General features: G+C 41.2%; 1 protein-coding gene across 4 annotated transcripts in view; it reads left to right on the top strand.

Annotated features, from left to right (window-relative positions):
* Positions 1-24,187, top strand: part of RALYL (RALY RNA binding protein-like) — an 817,853-nt gene that overhangs the window by 191,116 nt on the left and 602,550 nt on the right. The window lies entirely within an intron of this gene.

The raw sequence follows: 24,187 nt of genomic DNA on the forward strand, positions 1-24,187 counted from the left end.
TTAGTGTAAAAAGCTCTGGGGAAATACAGATCTGAAGAGGGTGGCTGAGGGGTCAGAAAAACACACGAATGCCTGGTGAAGAAGTTCTGTGGAAGGCCTGTGGAAAGCGGCTACCGCAAATGAGCATGTGGTTTTGGGTATGACGTCATCGTGAGTCAGCTGGGCAGCTGGAAGTAAGAGATAGAGCAAGGGCAAGCTGGAACCCACAAGGACAAACTCCAAGCTCTTAGGACAGTCCGGAAGCCACGTCCGTCTGTGGCTGCATCTAAGCTCGACGTGTCAATTAGTCATCTGCTTAAGAATCCGGTGGCTTCGCCAGGGACCTGAACATGCGCCTCACTCAGGACGCCCAGGAGCAGGAGAGTATGCAGGGAAGGGTGATTTTGGATGAAATGCCCATTTGGCCGCTTTTCTGTGCTCATAATGAGCCATCAGATCAGCCCCCAAGTAAGTGAAATGCAGTGACTCCCTGAGCAGACCTCCTGAGAATAAGGAGTGATGCTTTATCCCGCCTTCCATACATCATGCGTATTCCTGTATTACCAACCTAACCCAATACCACCCAGGAGGGAGACTTCCGGGAGATTCCATTTTCAGCCCTACTCGGTAGGCACAGGGCAAAACCACCCTTGAGAGAGGGAGGGCTTTTGGTATCTTTGTCCTCATAGCCCAGCTCCACGCAGCGTGGTTCCATTTAACCGTGTCTGCACCTGCGACTCCCAGTAGGAGGCGGAGCAGGGGTTGGGAAGTCTAGAGACAGGTGACTAAGGGGAGGCACCCAAGAATCACTTGCGGAGCTTTTCCTGACTTTTCACTTCTGCTTCTGTTTCTTCACCTCCCAGCATACTGAGAGTTTAGTTACCGACTTTGATTTAGAGGAAGAGAACCCACCCTGCTATTGCTATAGTCACACGCAGAAATCACCAGCGCTGGTGGAAGTATGCACACATTGGGTGTGGCTGTGTGGAATAAAGACGAGGACCTCTGTTGTGTATTCCGTAGTAGGCACTGTTTTTAACTAATGGATTCTTGGCTCCTTAAAGGCAAGAAGAGAATCTTGTGTAACTTTTCTTCCATCTTTCGTGTACGTGTTTTACAGTGTTGCGAGCTCAGTCGCTCAGTCATGTCTGACTCTTTGCGATCCCATGAACCGTAGCTCGCCAGGCTCCTGTGTCCATGGAGTTTCCCAAGCTGGAATGCTGGGTTGGGTTGCCATTTCCTTCTCCAGGAAGTCTTCCCAACCCAGGGATGGAACATGCACCTCCTGCATTGGCGGGTGAATTCTTTACCCCTGAGTCACCTGGGAAGCCCTTGCATCCTTTATACTGCCTTACAATTTGTATTTAGTCTTGTTATGCAGTAACTCTCAGCTCTCAAACTCCCGTGCCCTCAAGGGCCAGATGTACAACACACACGAGACCAAAGCGGGGGCGGGGGCAGGGGCCGGGGCGGGGGGGGGGGGGGGGGGGGGGGAGGGGAATTGGCTGCTAGAACCAGAGCAGCAGCTGCCCTTGTTCTTCGGTGGATGAGTCGTGTCTGACTCCTCTGTGACCCGTGGACTTCAGCCTGCCAGGCTCCTCTGTCCACGGGATTTCCCAGGCGAGGATCCTGGAGTGGGTTGCCATTTCCTTCTCCAGGGGGTCTTCCCAACACAGGGGTTGAACCTGCGTCTCCTGCACCGGTGGGCGAATTCTTTACCATTGAGCCACCGAAAGCCTTTCAAATGAGGGGAGTGGAAGAGCAGGGCAGGGAGGGAGAAGTAAGGGTGAGAGTTGGAGAGGGAGAGACCGAGGGACAGGCCTGTGCCACTACGCCTGCCCCTCGCCCGGTAGAGTCGGAGCTGGGGCCTCTGCACGCTGCCTGCCGTCGCTTCCCAGAAGATGGCAGACGCTACCATTTACAAGTACCATTTATTAAAAGAATAAAAAGTGCTTTTATTACTAGGGTCATAAGTTTCACTGGCTGTGACTTATATTAAATAATCGAGTATTGTGAATTATACCATGACCAAAAAATGAGATTCATAATCAATACAGATATCTAACAGCTGTGACAATAACCCTGTAATAGAAGCTGAAATAAAAGTATTTTAATATTTAATGAAGTAGCATATAACCTATTGAAAAGCCCTTTATTGTGACTTATTTTTATAAGTTGGAAGAAAATAAGAATGTATTAATACATAAGATTGGCTTATTCTTCCCCCAACTAATAATACTAGGAGTTTAATAACATTAAAACTGACTGTAATTTGGTATTGAATAAAATTCCATCTACTGTTATGATTAAATTAAGTTACTAAAAGGGTAAGTGATCTTGAAATAAGAAAAATAAACGATATTTGTTAGTAAAAATTTCTGTATCTTATGATAAATATTAGGTTTCATAAATGCTAGCTTATAAAACAGTGCTTTGCATTTTTAAAATTTTGCAAACAACACATTAGTAATATATATTCTACACTTGTTATTCAGTTCATAATTTTTTTCTAGTTGTTCAGGTTAAGTTTTTAAAATTTTGTTAAAGTGTTATATCAGAAAATTAATTGAATGCATTTTAAGAGAAATTAACATGATTTAGCAAAGTTTACCATATATGAGATACAGAAATTTAGAGAAAATCTTATTTTCAGTTCCACATAAGTGGTTTTGAATTATTTTAACTTTCTTTATATGTCCCTCCCATGTGTTCCAGTGCACAAACCTCTTCTGGCAGTGAGAGGCATTATTAAACTTTCATAGGCAATAAACCAGCAATGACAACTGGCACATAAGGTTGGTGCTTTTAGAACTGCTTGCTGATAAACAGATAAATGAATGAATAAGCAAGTAAATAAATTAATGATTTCTACCCTTTATTAACTAGTCTTCCTTTTAATGGTAACCTATCTACTAGTCAGTTATAATATTAAAATGCGTAGCTGTTTGGAAGTTGTGAGATATACATGTCATACATTTTATACTTCACATGATATTCCACATTTGCATATTTAAGACACAAATATTTCTCTCATATATTCATCCAATGTTTTTCTCATTCTCAGCTAGACACTACTTGTTTTTCTTTTTCAGATTGTATTAATGACCTGTAAATCAGTCTTCATCTGTAGGATGAAACAGATTTACACTGTTGCAAAACTAATGTTGGCCACAAAAGTCAATACCTTGCCTGCAGTCTATAAGCTATTTATACAAAAAATTGATGTTAGTAATTATAACCCAATTTATATCATGAATAAAAGGATAAAAAATTGAACAATTAAAAAGAAATTATTGGCAGCGGAAGGTACCACTGATAGTGCCTAGAAAATTAAAGTAAATTTATTTTATGAAAGCAGTGACGTTTATATGATGGAAAAAGAATAAACCTTTAAGGGTGAGTGAGCTTGTGTGTTAACTCAATACTGACATTCATCAGAGTTTTTGGTTTAAACAACAGAAAACAAATACTGGTTTTAAACATGAAAGACGGTTTAAAGATGGTTTTTTGGAAGGAAATGGTTAGCTCACAGTTTTAAACCACAGATTTAGAAATTATTAGGAACCTAAGGCATCTATTTGGCAAAATCATGCCATTGGAATAGAGTCTGGGATATTCCTATGCTGATATTGGACCCCCTTGACACTATTGGCACAGCCCAGCACATGGGCAGTGCCGTGTGGCTGCAGTTAGAATTGTTTCTTGGGTGTGTGTGAAATCGCTTCAGTTGGGTCCCACTCCTTATGATCCTATGGACTGTAGCCCTCCAGGCTCCTCTATCCATGGGATTCTCCAGGCAAGAATACTGGAGTGGGTTGCCATGCTCTCCTCCAGGGGATCTTCCCGACCCAAGGATGGAATCAGTGTTTCTTATATCTCCTGCATTGGCAGGCAGGTTCTTTACCACTGGGCCACCCAGGAAGTTGACTTTTAACCTGCTCCTAATCCTTCCAATTAGGTTTGATGGCATCACCAACTTGATGGACATGAGTTTGAGCAAGGTCCAGAAGTTGGTGATGGACAGAGAAACCTGGCATGCTGCAGTCCATGAAGTCGCAAAGAGTCAGACAGGACTGAGCAACTGAACTGAATTCTTCCAAGGGAAGACGTTAGTCCCAGAAAATGTCTTCTAGTGGGTGATCTGAGTCATGTGTTTATACTGTGATGCCTGTAGCCAGAGAGAGCCAGTAACTGGAATTTTCTGGTTCTGCTGTGGGAGGGAAGACCCTACTTCCAACTGGAAGCTATAGAAAGTTAGAGTTTATGAATTGTATGTATGTAAAGTATGAAACTTACATGTATCAGAATAGCCAATGAGTACTAAAACCATTAGAAAGCTGTGTGATCCAAGAAGGCACATAATTTGACTTCCCTGGAGATAATTTTCAAACCTATAGAATAAAGACTGGGAAATCTATAATGTCTCCCTTAAGGCAGCACAGGTTTTAGGTTCACTTGGAAAGATAATGCAAGCACACTGGACAAACGCAACAACCAGTGAAGATCTGAGTCAGCGAGGGTGAAATGATGGAGTGCTGGTGAGGAAAATGTTCGCACTGTCACCAACGCGCGATACAGAAATGGGTGACTTGGAGGTTAGTTGACAAATGATGATAGCGATTCACTGCATCCATGAACACCATAATATCAGCTAGATATTATTACTTTTAAGGCAAACTTTCACAAGAATGGTGGACAGGGTGAGGGATCTGGGGAGTAGCAGGAAATAGACTGTGACAAAACATAGCAATCTTTCAGGTTATTTACAACAGAAAGTGAGGCAAGCTACACTGTTTAGAGAAAAACACTTTTTAGAAACTCTTGAAAATAAAGCCAGCTATATAGTGATTTAAGAGAAATGTTCCTCATATAATATACCACTGTATGTTTCATAATGTTTCATAACTTTCAATATAGTTTAAATCTGTCAGGAAAAAAATACATTTTTTTTTCATATGCCTTAACAAGTCCAAAGGTTAGAATTAGCACAGAAGTACTCAAATACTTTTCAGAATATTTTGAGTTTCACAAATTTTGTTAAAAGACATAACAGGCTCTTCTTCTGGTAAGAAATAATACTTTTATAGCGCCTTTCATCCAAGACCATTTCTGTATGTATTTTTGTAAGTTTTCCCTATCCTTTTGATCATAATTTAGCTAAGATATCTGAGCAAATAAGTAAATCTGAAAGGACTCAAATCACACAGTGGGCTAGAATGCTAAGAAAGCTGTGTCTCATTGTTTAAATTTGAAAATTAAAAAAAAAATTTATATAACCACACCATCACCAACTCTTTGTGCTTAGAAAGTCACTTTTTCTCTCTCCTTCTCAGTTTTCTCATATCATATGACAATGAGGGAGTATCCTAAATGATTTTTACAATCACTCTCATCTCTGAATCTGTGTGATTCCATCACCACTCCTTACTTCAGCCAGTTAGAAACTAATACTGTATGCAGAAGTTGTTTTGAACTGATATTTCTTGATATATTTAACTCTCCTGTTAAGAATGTGTATGTGAAAATGGAAAGTTAAATGTGCATGAAACACAAATATCCATATATCTATTTGGATATGTGTTCTCTTATCCTCTCAGAAAGAGAATTATAGATATAGGAAGATAGATCTCTATTTCTATTACATGAGTATTCTAAAATTACAGTAACATTATTTTGTGGATATTTATATTTGTACTATAATAATTCCTGATACACAGTCTCTTCTCTGAAACCTTTAGAAGCATGTTATGGAACTTATAATGCTTATACTCTGCTTTATATTGGAGAAGGCAGTGGCACCCCACTTCAATACTCTTGCCTGGAAAATTCCATGGACGGAGGAGCCTGGTAGGCTGTAGTCCATGGGGTCACTAACAGTCAGACAAGACTGAGCGACTTCACATTCACTTTCCACTTTCATGCATTGGAGAAGGAAATGGCAACCCACTCCAGTGTTCTTGCCTGGAGAATCCCAGGGACTGGGGAGCCTGGTGGGCTGCCAACTATGGGGTCGCACAGAGTCGGACACAACTGAAGTGACTTAGCAGCAGTAGCAGCAGCAGCTGCTTTATCTAACACCCCCAGAAGAATTTGGGCAGCAACCCATAATCAAACACTCTACAATTATTTATACATTCAAATATTTATATATTAAAATGTATTTACTGTGCACAGATAAACTCTGCAGTTGAATGGTTGCCATGTGCATGTATTACACTTAAAAAATCAAAATGGTATTAAAAAAAATGCAGAATAGTACACTTAGAAAATAAAACCTTGATTTAAAAAACAAAACAAAACTGCAGTAGCCTTGCATCAATTTCATGCCTAGCCTGCCAAATTAGTTAGGATCAAGTCAAGTTTTGCCATCAAATGGGATCAAACGTTTATAAAACAAAACCTTTAGTTCTAAGAGATTTTTAGATTTTATCTATATCATAATAGATATTGAACTTATTTGTATTTTGTTTGCCCAGAAACTCCCTCTTTTTGAAACAGATTTTTGGTTTGCTTTTCTGATCTACCTAGATGTTTTGCACTGAAGTTTAATCGTGTCTACAGACCACCTCCCTTGCTGGACACAGTTGCTTGGTCCAGCTGGACCACATTTGACTCCAGCTATGACAATCATATTTTTTGTTGGCATTTTTAACTTACTGCAAAAAGACCCAGTCCATCTGTTACTTTCTCGCTGGCGGCAGAGGTTTGAGAGCCATCAAGAGCTGTTTTTGGCCTGTGGGAACAGTTTGGCCGAGGAGGGTAAATGAAGGGAGCCACTATAGAGGCGAGGGGGTGAGAACTGGAGGGCGTCCAGTCAGCACTGTGATTCTGGTTCCTGAAGCGTCCCATCTGCAACCCTCACATTCCCAGGAGTTTTGTGAGTTCCCTGGAATTTACAATCAGTGTATATTCATTTACCTGTAATAGTGTGAACCAGGTTTCAATTATTTTCATCTGAAAGAATGAAAAGTCTTTTCGAGTCGCAGATATTTATTTTGAAATTTGAGCCGCTCCACCTGTCTTAGGAATCCTGCGGAGAAACTCCAAAAGAAAAGTGAAAGTGAAGTCGCTCAGTCGTGTCCAACTCTTCACCACTCCATGGACTGTAGCCCGCCAGGTGTCCTCCGTCCATGGGATTCTCCAGGCAAGAATCCCAGACTGAGTTGCCATTCCCTTCTCCAGGGGATCTTCCCAACCCAGGGATCGAACTTGGGTCTCCCGAATTGAGAGCAGACTCTTTACCGCCTTAGGCACCAGGGAAGTTTGAGAACAACCCAGGTGCCCACTAATACTTCATCTCTAAATGGAAAGCATGTTTACTCATAGAGAAGGCTGTGGCAGCAACTTAACCTTGAAATCTCCCTTGCTTAACACGACAAAAGTTTGTTTCTTATTGACAGTTCCTCTAAGTCAGTTTGAAGAAAGCTCTGCCTCACATGATCACTCACAGGCCAAGCTGACGGAGGTTCCACCATCTTTTACTTGTACCTCGTGGGGAAGGTGGTCTCTCAGTCACCGTGGAAAGGAGGAGAGGACTGAGGGATGAAGCTCATGCTCTGACCTGCTTGCGTCAGGAGGACGCACACTGCTTCCGTCTTTGACAGGCTTGCGTCAGGAGGGACGCACACCGCTTCCGTCTCTGACCTGCTTGATTCAGGAGTGACGCACACCGCTTATGTGCACAGCCTGTTGTTTAGAAAGAGTCAGTGGCCGCACTGCTGGGAAGGAAAGCTCTTAGGGCTGTGAAGTGGGAGCAGAGCACATGGGTTAGTGAGCAGCACCCACAGTGTCCTCTTGGAATCCAGTAAAGTCTAGACTGGAGAACCGGAATCAAGCTGAACCATTGCGATGGGCAGACTTTTTTTTTTTTTTTTCCCCTGGGAAAATAAGTAATTGGTGTAGGTCAAAGGAAAAGAGATTGAAAGCAGCCTGTCTCGGGGACTATGTCGCTGTTTTCTGTCAGTAAAGACTTCTGATGAGAGTTCTGGGTTCTGCATGTGGTTTCTCTTCTCTAAATGTGAAGACACCTTTCTTTCCTGTTCAGTCATTTCCTACAGGTCTTCTGATCAAGAGTTAATGATAGATGTCAGGAACTGGGGAGAGTCAATGGGAGAGTAGGTTGTGGAAACATTTCCAGGAGAACTTCATCCTCTTTTAATCACTAGTTTTACCTTCAGCATGTTATTTTAGATTTCCTTAAGTCAGAGTATATTTATTTTGGACCTCCGAAGAATTGATGCTTTTGAACTGTGGTGTTGGAGAAGACTCTTGAGAGTCCCTTGGACTGCAAGGAGATCCAACCAGTCCATTCTCAAGGAGATCAGCCCTGGGATTTCTTTGGAAGGAATGATGCTAAAGCTGAAGCTCCAGCACTTTGGCCACCTCATGCAAAGAGTTGACTCATTGGAAAAGCCTCTGATGCTGGGAGGGATGGGGGGTAGGAGGAGAAGGGAATGACAGAGGATGAGTTGGCTGGATGGCATCACCGACTGGATGAACGTGAGTCTGAGTGAACTCCCGGAGTTGGTGATGGACAGGGAGGCCTGGCTTGCTTCAATTCATGGGGTCGCAAAGAGTCAGACATGACTGAGCAACTGAACTGAACTGAACACTGCAAATCAGCTAGCTGGGTTTCATACTGTAAACGAACAAAGAAAACAAATGATACTAGTGAGTAAAAAATATTAATCTCTCACATAATGCTTTCGCTTAAGTAGTTATAGGAAAGTGCTCTCCTATTAAAATAGATTAGCCTGTAGCAAACCATTAAAAAATTCTAATGAATCCTTTTCTTCCCAAGGAAAGCTATTTAAGCATTCGATCAATTAATGTAATAGATTAAAATAGAACATCATTTAGGTGGCACAGTTTCAAAACAGAAGGATTAGAGACACTCAGATACTGAACATTCAACACAAGCTACAATTTCAGCAGGGAGCCTTGTTTGGGCTTTCTTCATTCTAGTTCCGTCAATTTCAAATTTCATTAACAGCAATGGGACACCATTCAAACAGTGATGCTTTACAAAACCCTGCAAGTTTCGAATAATATTGGTCTTTGTCATCATTTTATTTCTAAGTATATGTGTTTACATTCTTTTGCTAGGAGGAATAACTCATTTCTCCCAATGGGTATTGAAGAATTACGTTTAAAAGACAATGAGTATTCAATTTCACTATGTATAGCTGAAATACTATTTAATCTGTTTTTATTTGGTTATGTCTGACTCTTTGTGATCCCATGGACCATAGCCCACTAGGCTCCTCTGTCCATGGAATTCCAGGCAAGAATACTGGAGTGGGTAGTCATTCCCTTCTCCAGAGGATCTTCCCAACCCAGGAACTGAACCTAGGTCCCCTGCGTTACAGGCAGATTGTCTCCATCTGAGCCACCAGGGCAGCATAACTTGGTTATATGTAAAAATTTGGGTAAATAAGACGAAGATGAGTTACATAACATTATGAATCTACTGCTGGAATAGATTGTCAAGATTAAGAAATTATTATTTTCATATAGTTCAGTTTCAGTTCAGTCGTTCAATTGTGTCCACTCTTTGCAACCCGATGAATCACAGCACGCCAGGCCTCCCTGTCCATCACCAATTCCCAGAGTTCACTCAGACTCACATCCATCCAGTCCATGATGCCATCCAGCCATCTCATCCTGGGTCATCCCCTTCTCCTCCTGCCCTCAATCCCTCCCAGCATCAGAGTCTTTTCCAATGAGTCAACTCTTTGCATTGAGGTGGCCAAAGTACTGGAGCTTCAGCTTTAGCATCATTCCTTCCAAAGAAATCCCAGGGTTGATCTCCTTGAGAATGGACTGGTTGGATCTCCTTGCAGTCCAAGGGACTCTCAAGAGTCTTCTCCAACACCACAGTTCAAAAGCATCAATTCTTCGGTGCTCAGCCTTCTTCACAGTCCAATTCTCACATCCATACATGACCACAGGAAAAACCATAGCCTTTACTAGATGGATGGTGACTGCAGCCATGAAATTAAAAGACGCTTACTCCTTGGAAGAAAAGTTATGACCAACCTAGATAGTATATTCAAAAGCAGAGACATTACTTTGGTTAACCCTAGACGGACCTTAGTCGGCAAAGTAATGTCTCTGCTTTTGAATATACTATCTAGGTTGGTTATAACTTTTCTTCCAAGGAGTAAGCATCTTTTAATTTCATGGCTGCAATCACCATCTGCAGTGATTTTGGAGCCCCCAAAAATAAAGTCTGACACTGTTTCCACTGTTTCTCCATCTATTTCCCATAAAGTGATGGGACTGGATGCCATGATCTTCGTTTTCTGAATGTTGAGCTTTAAGCCAACTTTTTCGCTCTCCTCTTTCACTTTCATCAAGAGGCTTTTTAGCTCCTCTTCACTTTCTGCCATAAGGGTGGTGTCATCTGCATATCTGAGGTTCTTGATATTTCTCCCGGCAATCTTGATTCCAGCTTGTGTTTCTTCCAGTCCAGCGTTTCTCATGATGTGCTCTGCATAGAAGTTAAATAAGCAGGGTGACAATATACAGCCCTGACATACTCCTTTTCCTATTTGGAACCAGTCTGTTGTTCCATGTCCAGTTCTAACTGTTGCTTCCTGACCTGCATACAGATTTCTGAAGAGGCAGGTCAGGTGGTCTGGTATTCCCATCTCTTTCAGAATTTTCCACAGTTTATTGTGATCCACACAGTCAAAGTCTTTGGCATAGTCAATAAAGCAGAAATAGATGTTTTTCTGGAACTCTCTTGCTTTTCGATGATCCAGCAGGTGTTGGCAATTTGATCTCTGGTTTGTCTGCCTTTTCTAAAACCAGCTTGAACATCAGGGAGTTCACAGTTCACGTATTGCTGAAGCCTGGCTTGGAGAATTTTGAGCATTACTTTACTAGCATGTGAGATGAGTGCAATTGTGTGGTAGTTTGAGCATTCTTTGGCATTGCCTTTCTTTGGGATTGGAATGAACACTGACCTTTTCCAGTTCTGTGGCCACTGCTGAGTTTTCCAAACTTGCTCGCATATTGAGTGCAGCACTTTCACAGCATCATCTTTCAGGATTTGAAACATCTCAACTGGAATTCCATCACCTCCACTAGCTTTGTTCGTAGTGATACTTTCTAAGGCCCACTTGACTTCACATTCCACGATGTCTGGCTCTAGATTAGTGATCACATCATCATGATTATCTGGGTCATGAAGATCTTTTTTGTACAGTTCTTCCATGTATTCTTGCCACCTCTTCTTAATATCTTCTGCTTCTGTTAGGTCCATACCATTTCTGTCCTTTATTGAGCCCATCTTTGCATGAAAAGTTCCCTTGGTATCTCTAATTTTCTTGAAGAGATCTCTAGTCTTTCCCATTCAATTGTTTTCCTCTATTTCTTTGCATTGATCACTGAAGAAGGCTTTCTTATCTCTTCTTGCTATTCTTTGGAATTCTGCATTCAGATGCTTATATATTTCCTTTTCTCCTTGGCTTTTCACTTCTCTTCTTTTCACAGCTATTTGTAAGGCCTCCCCAGACAGCCATTTTGCTTTTTTGCATTTCTTTTCCATGGGGATGGTCTTGATTCCTGTCTCCTGTACAATGTCACGAACCTCATTCCATAGTTCATCAGGCACTCTATCTATCAGATCTAGACCCTTAAATCTATTTCTCACTTCCACTGTATAATCATAAGGGATTTGATTTAGGTCATACCTGAATGGTCTAGCGGTTTTCCCTACTTTCTTCAATTTGAGTCTGAATTTGGTAATAAGGAGTTGATGATCTGAGCCACAGTCAGCTCCTGGTCTTGTTTTTGTTGACTGTATAGAGCTTCTCCATCTTTGGCTGCAAAGAACATAATCAATCTGATTTCGGTGTTGACCATCTGGTGATGTCCATTTGTAAAGTCTTCTCTTGTGTTTTCAGAGTAGTTTGAACAATAGTAATATGGGAAGGTATATACACACCTCACCTGCACCCATATACACCTGTACACGCATAACGTGGTGTTTGGTGCTTTAGCGTATATCGACCATGAATCGTGTAAATGGGAAAATGTGTGAGTTGTTCAGTAAAATTGGTGTTTTACAGTGTAAGGGACAAAGGAAGTGGGAACGAAGGAAACCAATGAAAGTTCTGAGTTTCGAAACAGTAGGGGTGAGGCAGGTGATTATCAGTGTAGAATCTTGAATGCTGCTGGATATGGGTGGTTAGCTCCATGTATTAGAACTTGAATAGTCACACACACTACCAGTGGGCAAGTGATGAGGAATATTTTGACAGTTTGAAGGGGCAAACTGGCAGAAGCCTGGCAGCCACATGCCAGGCTTTTATTCACTTCATGGGAATTAGAAGGTAAGACTGGCTCTGTGGCCACTAGGTCATCAGATTTATCAGAGGTTATCAAACCAAGTCTTAGATTATTAGCAGTTACTTAAATGCCTTGTTTCAGTGAAAAGAGAGGAAACGAGTCTTTCACTAATGAGATGATTATTGTTATTTCTGGGTAAAATATCCTCAAAGAATGCTAGTACTGAAAGTGTGAATTAGGAGGCAAACACACCCTGGCCTGTGATGTTGCGAAGGAGGATTGTTGTGATACTCCTTTTCTTCCTAATCCATCTCTTGTAAGCCTCCTCACAGACGCCCAGTGATTTTGCATTATGTTCAGTTTCCTAAAAGAATCCCAGAATCTCTGTTCCTACTGTCTTCTCTTCCTCTGTTAAATCTTTGCAGTTCCTCTTTATTCAGTGTACCATGTGCCAGGAGCTGGACTAACCATGTTAATGTATTTAATGTCACAAATTCGTGACCACAAGCATTGACAGCACTTTCTTCTGCACTGTGAAGCGTATCTGCAGACAGTGTCCTAGGAGTGACGTGTTTAGAGACTTTTAGTGGAAATGGTTAGTGGCATTTAGTAGCGTTTAAAACCCCTGACTCTTTCTTTCCAACAAATGAACAAACAACCCCAAAAAACAAAGTTCCAGACAAAATTCTTCATAGTTTATTTTTTCCTTATGTTTCTATATTGTATTTTGGGTAATTGTGACAGAAAATGTAGAGAAAAGAGAGCAATGTAAGATCTCTGGAGCTTAAATTCAGGAAAAAATAGAAAATAAATTTAAAGTAATCATCATATCTGAAGAAACAAATGGCATCCCACTCCAGTATTCTTGCCTGGAAAATTCCACGGAGTGAGGAGCCTGGCGGGCTACTGTCCATGGGGTCACAGAGCCGACTCTGTGACAGTCGCAAACACGCACAGTCGCTCATATGTTTATAGAGTGAACTTATTTAAGTGAACTTACTAGACACTCAAATTCAGAGTCCTTAGGAGGCTGCTTTCTGAAACACCGATTGATAACATTAAATAGTAATTATGAGGCTTTCTGGGATGATGGCCTCTCCATGAGAACATGCCTCTTGCAGAGGATGTCCTTCATCCCTCTCCAGGAGCAGAGGAGACTCAAGAAGAAGCACCTGGTGCAGAGCCCCAATTCCCGCTTCAGGAATATGAAATGCCCCGGGTGCTAGAAAATCACCACCGCCTTTAGCCACGCACAGCCATTTTGTGTTGGCTGCTTCACTGTCCTCTGCCAGCCTACAAGAGGAAAAGCAAACCTTACAGAAGAATATTTACTCAGGTGGAAGCAGCATGAAAAGCACCCTGAATCAAGATGAAAGGGAAACCATCCCATTAAACACATTTTGGATACGAAAGTATCATTAGAGATGAGAAAACCTTTAGATCAGTCAGCAAGTTGGAAAACTGTTCATAAAGGTGAACTTTTTGAAGATGTTTGCCTTCATGGGCCATGTTTTTGAAAAGCAAGTAAAGTTGGTAAATTTAAAATTTTATGGATTCAAGAAACACAGTGAGAATTCAGTAAGATAGGATTCAGGAAGATAAAAATGACCCTGCATGCCACCAGCTTGTAAGACACTTAACAGCTATGATTAGCGATAGCATAGCCTGGCCAGAGAAGTAAGTCTCCTACGTGAATTTTAAAAACATAAAACCCAAAATGATGAAAACAGAACGTATTTAAAGTGGTTGGCAGCGACTGAAGTAATTTCTGTACACACAATGCTAGAGATTTCAAGGTAGGATGAAAGAGGCAGACCAGTGGAGACTACCTCTTAATTGCTAATGGAGGAAGTCCCACACTCCTTCACAAGCTCACAACATCAAACAAAAGTCCCTGGGCCCATATTTTTGTGAACATCCCTGACTGTTACCTACCGCCTGGGAAGAAGCAAGACCAGGCACTGGCCTTGGCAGAACCCTGGCAGAGGAGGGGAGGACTTTCACGACCCTCACTCAGTAAGCACCCTCCTGCTGTGTGCTGAGCCTGGATGTGTCATTGAGAGCCAGGAACAGGGCGGCCCTGCTTGTTCACTGGTAAAGAATCCTCCTGCCAGTTGCAGGAGACAGGGGTTCCATCCGTGATCCGGGAATCGTATGCCACGGAGCAACTAAGCCGGTGGCCGCAACTGCTGAGCCTGCGCTCTGGGGCTGGGAGTCACCATCCCTGAGTCCACGCGTGCAACTACTGAAGCGCATGTGCCCTACAGATGGCGCTCTGCAAGAGAGGCCGCCGCAAGGGGAATCCCACGCCCCGCAACTGGAGAGCACCGGCCGGCAGCAAGGCAGACCCAGCATAGCCAAAAATAAATAATAAAAATAAATAAGATAAAAATTATATATACACACACCAGAATAGTATCAAAAATAAATAATATCAAAAGTAAATAAAAATTATATATATATATGTAAACAAGAATATATCAGATGTGTTTTGCAAGTGACAGCAGCCTGTGTAAGGTAGTAGTGTGAGAGCAAAGGAGCCAGGCACAGCTGAAGAATAGTCTTTGTGAAGTCATCTTGGGTGTTTTCCTAACCACCAGGTTTCTTTGGTTTCTGAACATTTTCAAGCCTAAAGTGCCCTCATGCCCATTGGCTCTATGAACCACCCGTCATCTATCCATTAAGGTTCTTTTCGGCTCGAGATATACAGGGTCATTTTCTATTTTTTTGTTACCTGGAATCTTGACTGCAACCCGTGTACGATACCCAGATATCACAGTGGATACAAACTGTCCCAGTTTCCACTCTGAGCCAGATCTCAACCGTATGATTCTTTACTATTGTGAGCTTCTTAAAGTTTAGAATTATAGCTTACCATAAATTTACTGCTTGCAGTCTGGAAGAGAGCACACAGTGATATTAAAAAAAAAAAAAAAAAAAACCTCTTGAATGAAGGATTTAAGTAGGCATTTTATGCATAATTCAGTGGAAGTTTGAGCCTCACAGATGCAAAGACCTGAAGCTATTTTACAGAACACACTAAAGCTGGTAACAGGAATCTATACGGAGAATTACTTGATCACCTTCTTGGGAAAATTGAACACATGCAGGGGTAATAACAGTGCAGTGGTGGTAGGCAAGGATATGCCACATGCGTTAAGAAAGACTTCCATTTCTAATCATTTTTAATCAGTTTGTTAATAAATATTCTAACACATACTAACGAACATTCAAGTTAATTTGCTGAAGTAGATATAAATAATTTAGAAAGATAATGTCATTCAACACAGGACTGTAAAAGTGAAATACGTAAGAGCTAAATATGAAGTCTTTGGCCAAAACATATCCCCTACTCTGTGGTTAATGTACCAAAATCTTCATTGATTAACGTGACAGCCATCTTCAAAAAAAGACTAGTGATTTTCATGTTCTCATCTTGCAACCGGGTGGAATTAAACAAGCAGAATAGAAGGAGGAAGGTAACAGTTTCAGAAAGGCAAAGCCTCTACAATTCTTTGAGGAAAAAACTAAATATGTTTACAGGGAAAATGTACCATGCCTAATGTGTTTGCAGCTTTAAGAAGCCCCTTGTAAAGACTACACACTAAAAACCGTTTAAGATTTAAGTCACTGTAGGATGGCTTATTTTGTCATGGATAGAGAATCGACTTACAGGCAGGAAACAAGGGATAAAACAGGTGCTTCTTTGCATGGAAAAACTGTGAACTAAAGCTTGGTACTGGGAATAGTCACATTTTACATTTTTGCCAAAGATCTGACAAGAGTGTGTTTATAATTGGCAGGCAATACTGAGGGTTTCCAGGTATGCCAGAAATATTTGTGAAGAAAGTAAAATTGTGAGTGAGTTTTATTGTCGACAAATATAAGATAATGTTTTGAAAGCAGGCAACATGCATACGGTTAGAAGGTTACTGCTTAGCTCCGCGCATCGGAGGCAATTACTAGCACGTAGTGAGGCCTATGAGAGAGAAGAAGACAGAAACCTAGATCACAGGGGGGCCAGCACATATAAAGTACGACCTCTCTTGTTAATTGGACTTCTCTGGTAGCTCAGTTGGTAAAGAATCCGCCTGCAGTGCAGGAGACCCCGGTTCGAGTTTCTGGGTCGGGACGATCCCCTGGAAAAGGGATAGGCTAACCAGTCCAGTATTCTTGGGCTTCCCTCGTGGCTCAGCTGGTAAAGAATCTGCCTGCAATGCAAGAGACCTGAGTTCGATCCCTGGGTTGGGAAGATCCCCTGGAAAAGGGAAAGGCTACCCAGTCCGGTATTTGGGGCTGGAGAACTCCATGGATATAGTCCATGGGGTCACAAAGAGTCGGACATGTCTGAGCAACTTTCACTTCATTTAACTTCTCTTGTTAATTAAGCAGAGTATTTGGTGAGTTGTCAAGCTTGAGCCTCAAATGACTGGAATTAAAGAAATTTAGTTACTCCTACTTGCATACAACAGAGTAACCAGATTAGTGAAGAAATGGGCCAATGTTGCAACAGAACTCACTGCAGATTCACTTCACTTTGATGTTCATGAATTTCTTCATTTCTTATTCATCAGGAGCATCTTCCTATCTTTCTGATTAAGGTTCATGTTTATTTCTGACTTTGGAGGCCAGCTGTATTCTGCCATTCAATATCTCTGACCTTGGCTAAGAATAGAGTTGTATGATGGGGAGAAGGATTCGGGCAAGTCAATTTATCTGGCCTAAAATACTATAGCAACCTTTGTTGTTATCGTTCAGTTGCTCAGTCATGTCCAACTGTTTGTAACCCCAGGGACTGCAGCACACCAGGCTTCCCTGTCCTTCACTAGCTCCAAGAGTTTCCTCAAATTCGTTTCCACAGAGTTGGTAATACCATCTAATCATCTCATCCTCTGATACTCTCTTCTCTTCCTGCCTGCAGTCTTTCCCAGCATCAGGGTCTTTTCCGATGAGTCAGTTCCTCGCATCAAGTGGCCAAAGTAGTGAAGCTTCAGCTTCAGCAGCAGTCCTTCCAATGAGTATTCAGTGTTGATTTCAAACTTAGACCTCAGATATGAAAAAATATATATAGCAAAGCTGAAAAACAGCCACTGAAATGAAAAAAAAAAGTTTAATTTTCAAATGGAAAAATATGCAAAAATAATGTAAAAGATATAATTTTAGGATTAAGAGGTAAGTCAAATTAATAAAATTGAAGTTGGTCCTCATAGACTAAACACAGGTATATTGTCCAAATCTTAGATCATTTGTGAAAAACACAAATACATAAATGGATTCTAGACTCCGTATTTTAAGTATTATAAGTGGTATGAGATAAATATACAGTTTGTTAAGTGGCCTAGGAGTCTGAATCAGGTGCCGTGGGTTCCACAGACAGGCAAGTTTGGGACACGTTGAAATACATCAGTTCAGTTCAGTCTCTCCATCATGTCAGACTCTTTGTGACCCCATGGACTGCAGCGCGCCAGGCCTCCCTGTCCATCACCAACTCCCAGAGTTTGCTCAAGCTCATGTCCATTGAGTCGGTGATGCCATCCAACCATCTCAGCCTCTGTTATCCCCTTCTCCCACCTTCAATCTTTTCTAGCATCAAGGTCATTTCCAGTGAGTCAGTTCTCATCAGGTGGCCAAAGTATTGGAGTTTCAGCTTCAGCATCAGTCCTTCCAATGAACACCCAGGACTGATTTCCTTTAGGATGGACTGGTTGGATCTCCTTGCAGTCCAAGGGACTCTCAAGAGTCTTCTCCAACACCATAGTTCAAAAGCATCAGTTCTTTGGCACTCAGCTTTCTTTATAGTCTGTGTTTAATCCCTGGATTGGGAAGATCCCCTGGAGGAGAGCATGGCAACCCACTTCAGTATTCTTGCCTGGAGAATTCCATGGGCAGAGGAGCCTGGGGGTTATCGTCCATAGGGTTGGAAAGAGTTGGACAGGATTGAAGGGACTTAGCATGCATGCATGCCTAGTTATAGATGTAATGGGTTATTAAGGGAAGCTGCAGGGATAGCTTTGGAAAAATAGCCTTCATATTTTGAGGAGACATTACTGAGGGCAGCTGTTTTCCCGCAAAACTTTATTCTTTGAAGTTAATAACACTTTTCACAGTCTGAGGCAGTAGGAAATGTGTATCCATCTGTTTTCCAGAAGGCAATGGCACCCCACTCCAGTACTCTTGCCTGGAAAATCCCATGGACGGAGGAGCCTGGTAGGCTATAGCCCATGGGGTCGCGAAGAGTCGGACACGACTGAGTGACTGCACTTTCACTTTTCACTTTCCTGCACTGGAGAAGGAAATGGCAACCCACTCCAGTGTTCTTGCCTGGAGAATCCCAGGGACCGGGGAGCCTGGTGGGCTGCCATCTCTGGGGTGGCACAGAGTCAGACACGACTGAGGTGACTCAGCAGCAGCAGCAGCAGCAGTGGAAACTTATATCTCCAGGGAGAGGTTTTGTTTCAGTTTTCTTGAATATGTGAGATGATCCTTTTCCATACTAACAGTTTTTGAAATATTCTTGTGTTTTATCTATCCCTTCCTCAGATACAGCCCACAACCTAGCAACCAGGAAATAGGATTATTTTCATGTGAAACGGTTTAAACTTTGCCTCTCCAAGCACAGTCAAAATTCCAAATCCTTGAAACCAGTGTTGACTGATCTTATGCTTAGACCAGAACTCCCCAAAGTTTCAAGATACAGTTGGCTCTTGAGAAACGTTGGTCTGAACTGTGCATGTCCACTTAAACATGCATCTTTTTCACTGAATGCATAACCGTACTACAGATGTACTGTCGATTGGATCTACAGGTACAGAACCACGGGTATTGAGGGCTGAGTGTAAATTAGATTTTCAACTGAAGGTAGGGTGATGGTGCCCCAACCCCCACATAGTTCAAAAGTCTCCTGTAAATTATGATTACCAGCATTACTAAGTTGTCAGTGTACACCCTCTTGAGGAAGAAATGATAAAATGTGAGAATGGTGAGTGAGGATTTTCCCATGCCTTATTTAAAGAGTTTAGCAAAGCAGTAAGATTATTGGCTGAATGATGCTTCCCACGTGGTGCTTTTGAAGTAATGTTTAATAGAGTGGTCTCTTTCTAGAACACGTTAACTTTGAGAATTTCCTGCTTGGAAAGATAAACTGTGTGCTGCTCTTAATTATCCTTAAACAACGATAGTTAAATGTGGATTTTCACATTACACGTTTGTGAAAATTCCCTTTGAGGGAATTATAATATTTCACATCTTCATAGATATTTAAGAAGATATGTGTATATTTAAAATCCAACTGCATAGAAGCCAGCATCCTTCTAAGAAAAAAAAGATGAGTCTGGAGAATTGAGCTTCATAAAAATCTCACTATGGTTGTGGCTGAGTTATTTGCTTGTGAAATGGGAGAAATGCTTTACTCATAAACAATAGCTTTTTGGAATACAGAGCAGAATCTAGGATGATGATTATCATATGGTTCCCACAAGATCTCACCACCACGCCATGATGAGTTGGCAGCTTCTGTCCTTGAGACACCTCATTTGGTTCTTTCCTCTGCTCTCCAGAAGAAAGTAGAACTCCTTACTCGGCTTTGAGTCTGCTGTAATATGGCATACGATGATGTGGCATCAGAGTTTATTGCTTCAGGTGAACTCAGAATTTTGCTAATGGTTGAGTGCTCACTAGATAACAGATCAGACGTTCTAGCTGTAAATTTCTATTGTTGGCCCTTATACGTTGAACTGCTGGTCGTCTGTGAACTTGGGTTTCAAATTCAGTTTTTCCCTTGGAAGCTGCCTGTTCTCTCAGTTCTGCTGTTGTTACAGCCTGCTTTCTCAGACGCTGTGGATATGTCCCAAATCACTTTCTCATTTAGATCAGGCTTCAGTCTGGAATAGGGAAATTTACATTTGAACAGTGCATTCGAAAACAACAAAATTCTAATTGCCTCCATGGGAAATCTCACTCTGGGAGGCACTGGGAAGATATTTAACAATTTTTGTAATCCTCTGATGGATTAGTTAATGATGATTTAATTGTAGTAATTATCAATAATAACAGTGGTGAGAGAGGTGGCCAAATTAGGACCAGATTAAAATGTTTTTCTTTGGTTTAAAAACAGTGCTTTATGTCGCTTTGATTGATTGCACAACATTCACTCACATACGGCGAGGTCAAGAGTTGTTAGTACATACATGCAAGTACTTGTCAATAAAAGAGGAATACTTCTTAGAATTCATATTACTCTGACAGTGTATTTATATAAATATTACTGTTATCAGCTCTAGTAATGAAGACAACTTGCAATAAATTTAATGACAATTTTAAAAATTTCACAGGTGCCAGCTTTGCATTGCATTGAAAGAGTTTCATCTGAACTGTACTGTCCTCCAATCTCAGTGAAAATATTGCTTATTTTGCTTTAATACTGGTTGATTAATGCTGGGAGGTTTCTATTGAGAGTTTTCATGACTGACCAGATTTCATAGGATATTTAGCAAATTGTGTTTTATCCATCTCCCTATCATAAGAAATTTTAATGCTGGTAGTCTATATATTTCTTGAAAGATTGGATAATTTATTAGTAGAAAGAATATGCACTTGGGTTAGAATTCTGTCTTTGCCCCCATTTGATGCTCTGCAGGTAACTTAATTCCTCTAAAGCCTCAGTCTATTTATTTGTGAAATGGGATGAGTAATGTCTGTTTCACAGCCTTCTTCAGTCTTCACACCCAATCCTTTATCGATCCCTGCAATTGCTTCCTGTAGAAGAATATTTAAGAAGCATGATATTTCTGAGCTACATGAACCAATGCATCTTTTCCCTCGGTAATCTCTGGCCCCTAGTTGCCCGTAGGTCAGCATCAACAACCACCCGTGCTGGACCGTCCCTGGAGAATCACTTTCATGCTACGGAGAAGATAATCTTTCCACCTGAGTTCACTAGACCATGAGGCTTCCTGCCTCTGTGAATGAGGACCAGAAAAATGGAAGATAGACTTAGATCATAGGGGAAGAAAAAGAGGATAGCTTGTTTCTTTTATTCATTTAGAGTATAGGTCAAAAAAAGCCAGCAGCCAGGACATGTGCAAGGAGAAGAGGCTTGGTGCTCAGGACCTCAGCTCCCCACCCTCACTGTACTCAAACTATCCCAAGTTCATGTGTGTGTGTGTATTGCTCAGTCCTATCCGACTCTTTGCGACCGCAGGGACTGTAGCCCGCCAGGCTCCTCTGTCCATGGGATTCTCCAGGCGAGAATACTGGAGTGGGTTGCCATTTCCTTCTCCAGGGGATCTTCCCGACCCAGGGATCAAACCCAGGTCTCCTACATTGCAGGCAGACTCGTTACGGTTTAAGCCAACAGGGAAGCCAAGTTTATCTGTGACCTAATTAATAAGTTAATTGAACTGTTTTTATCTTCATTTTGAGGCTTCCCTGGTGGCTCAGATGGTAAAGAATCTGCCTGCAACGAGAGAGACCTGGGTTGATCCCTGGGTCAGGAAGATCCCCTGGAGGAGGGCATGGCAACCCAGTCCAGTATTTCATGCCTGGAGAATCCCATGGACAGAAGAGCCTGGTGGGCTACAGCCCCTGGGGTCGCAAAGAGTCGGACAGGACTGAGCAACTAAGCACACACCTCTCGTTTTAGTTGTCTTGATGCATCTAACGTGGCCTGCTCTCGATACAGATTTCTTCACTGGTTTCTGTGGTACTATCTTTCTTTTATTTTCTTTCTATATACCCGATCATTGTGTAGGTAGCTTTTTTCTTGCTCTTTTCCCTTCTAAGTATTAATGACTTTTTATGTAAGAAGGAAACTAAAAGCATCTTTTGAAACATTTTTGGTCTGTTGATTACCTAAGTTTCACTTATGATTGGAAATGTAATTTCTGTCTAATGTGGTTTTTGAACGCCTCTTAATTATAAATGAGTTATATGATCAAATTAATATCATCAAAAATTTATTTTTTTGCATTAGAGATGTTTTCACGCTTCTTTTTTGTCTCTGTAATAATTGGACGTATCGTATATGAGAATGTCAAAAAGTGAGCATCTGCTGGTTAAAATACATTTGGGATGGGAATGAAATATATGTTCTTTCTCAACATTAAATCCACTCTGTGATAAAAAATTACTGCAGCAGAGTGTTTTTTTAATTGCAGTATGACTCACATATCTCTTTAGAAATAGTTTTTCTTAAGGTTGGCTTTAATTTTTCCCTTAGTTTAACATGGTTAATTAAGTCTATAAAAATCTGTACATAATACATACTGAAGCATAAAGAAAATCAATCAGCTAACCAGATTATTCTACGATACCTTAGATTATCAAACATTTGCAAGTTAAATTCAACATTAGTGTAAAAATTTAAAGAATTAACTGAAATTAGCATAGTTTATCTGTTCTGTTAGTGAAGAACCAAAATTTTAACGTTCTTCAGGCTATTTTATATTCTTGTTTGGATAACTTCAATTATTCATTTTTATTTAAAAAATAAATGATTTAAACATACAATGTTTGATGAATATAAAAATAAATGCTATTGAATTATAGATCATCTCCCCTCTAGCTGCCAACTTGAAATGCCAAGCGTTTCACTGATCTTCATGCGTCATGTGCTGTAGAACCGTCTATGTTCCTGTGCTGCCGTATGGAAAATGGCAATGCGCGTCAACCATCTAAGCTTCATAAAGCCAAGAGGTGTTGCTTCATTTGTGAACTTCTTTGTAATAAATACTGATTAACTCTCCTCTCCTATTTTTCTTCGTGACTTTACTTGACGTTAGGCAGGCAGCGCCCCATGGAGGGTGTTTATTGGGTTTCTCCATGGCAGGAGAGCGCGAGCTCAGTGAAGGTGGCAGCTGGTCTTTCTGACTTGACATGATATTCTCAGCACTTAACATAATGCATGTTAGCGTGAGTGAATGCATTTATTTTCAGACTTCTGTTTCTGTGCTTTTGAATATAGTTATTAATTAAGAATGAGCCACCGTAGGTCTTCATCACTGCTCGGTGCCTGAGGGCGTCAGAAAAATATTAAAACATGTTGCCTCCTGTCAGAGGCTTTCAGCATAACCGAAGGTGCAGATTAATGAATATGGATTAGTGTAAGACATTATATAATTAAGATACTGCTTGAATTTCACAACGTATAAATCATGTAGGTATTCATTAAGGAGGGCCTTCCAAAGAGAACCAGAGTCACGGAAGCGGCCGCAGAGAAGGTGCAGAGAAGAGCTGTGTGCAAGGAAGAGGGGAACTTTGGTTTCTACATGACGGAGTAAGACATTGAAGGCTTGAGGAAGGAAAAATCATAGAGCGTTGGAAGGGCACGAGGACCCAGGACTCATTGAAAGAGGGAAGAGAGTGGCAGGAAGTTGGATGGCATTTCTGTGCTCACAAAAAGAGAATTCTGAAAGGCAAGTGAAATACTCTTTACCTTAAAGAGAGAGAGAGGAAAAAAAAAAAATATATATATATATAATATATAGGGATCTAATGAATGTGAGGAAAAGAATCACCTCCTGTTGCAGGAGCTAAGGCAAGTTGTAAATCAGATTAAACTCAAGTACAGTGTGAAATTGAATGAGGGAAGAGCTGGGATTTAGGTGGACAAGCAGGGATTAAAGAGAAGGGTGGGGTGATTGATTTTGGACAGTCAATAAAAAAGAGGGGAGCAAACTAAACCCATGCTGTCTAATTTGGGTGAAGATGTAAATTGGGGTTCTACAGTTAGGGATTAGACAATTAAGAGATTTGGCTTAGTTTTTAACATGAAATTTTGAGATGGTAGCCAGAAGTTACATGGTAATATCCCCTCAAATAAGGCAACGACTTAAATCCTATTATGCAAAATAACTTCCCAGGTCCACCCACTGGCATATACGTTCACACAGTTTCATTCTCTTTAATTGTGCCT

Source organism: Capra hircus, chromosome 14, assembly GCF_001704415.2.
Source record: "Capra hircus breed San Clemente chromosome 14, ASM170441v1, whole genome shotgun sequence".
In the NCBI taxonomy this organism is placed as follows: domain Eukaryota; kingdom Metazoa; phylum Chordata; class Mammalia; order Artiodactyla; family Bovidae; genus Capra; species Capra hircus.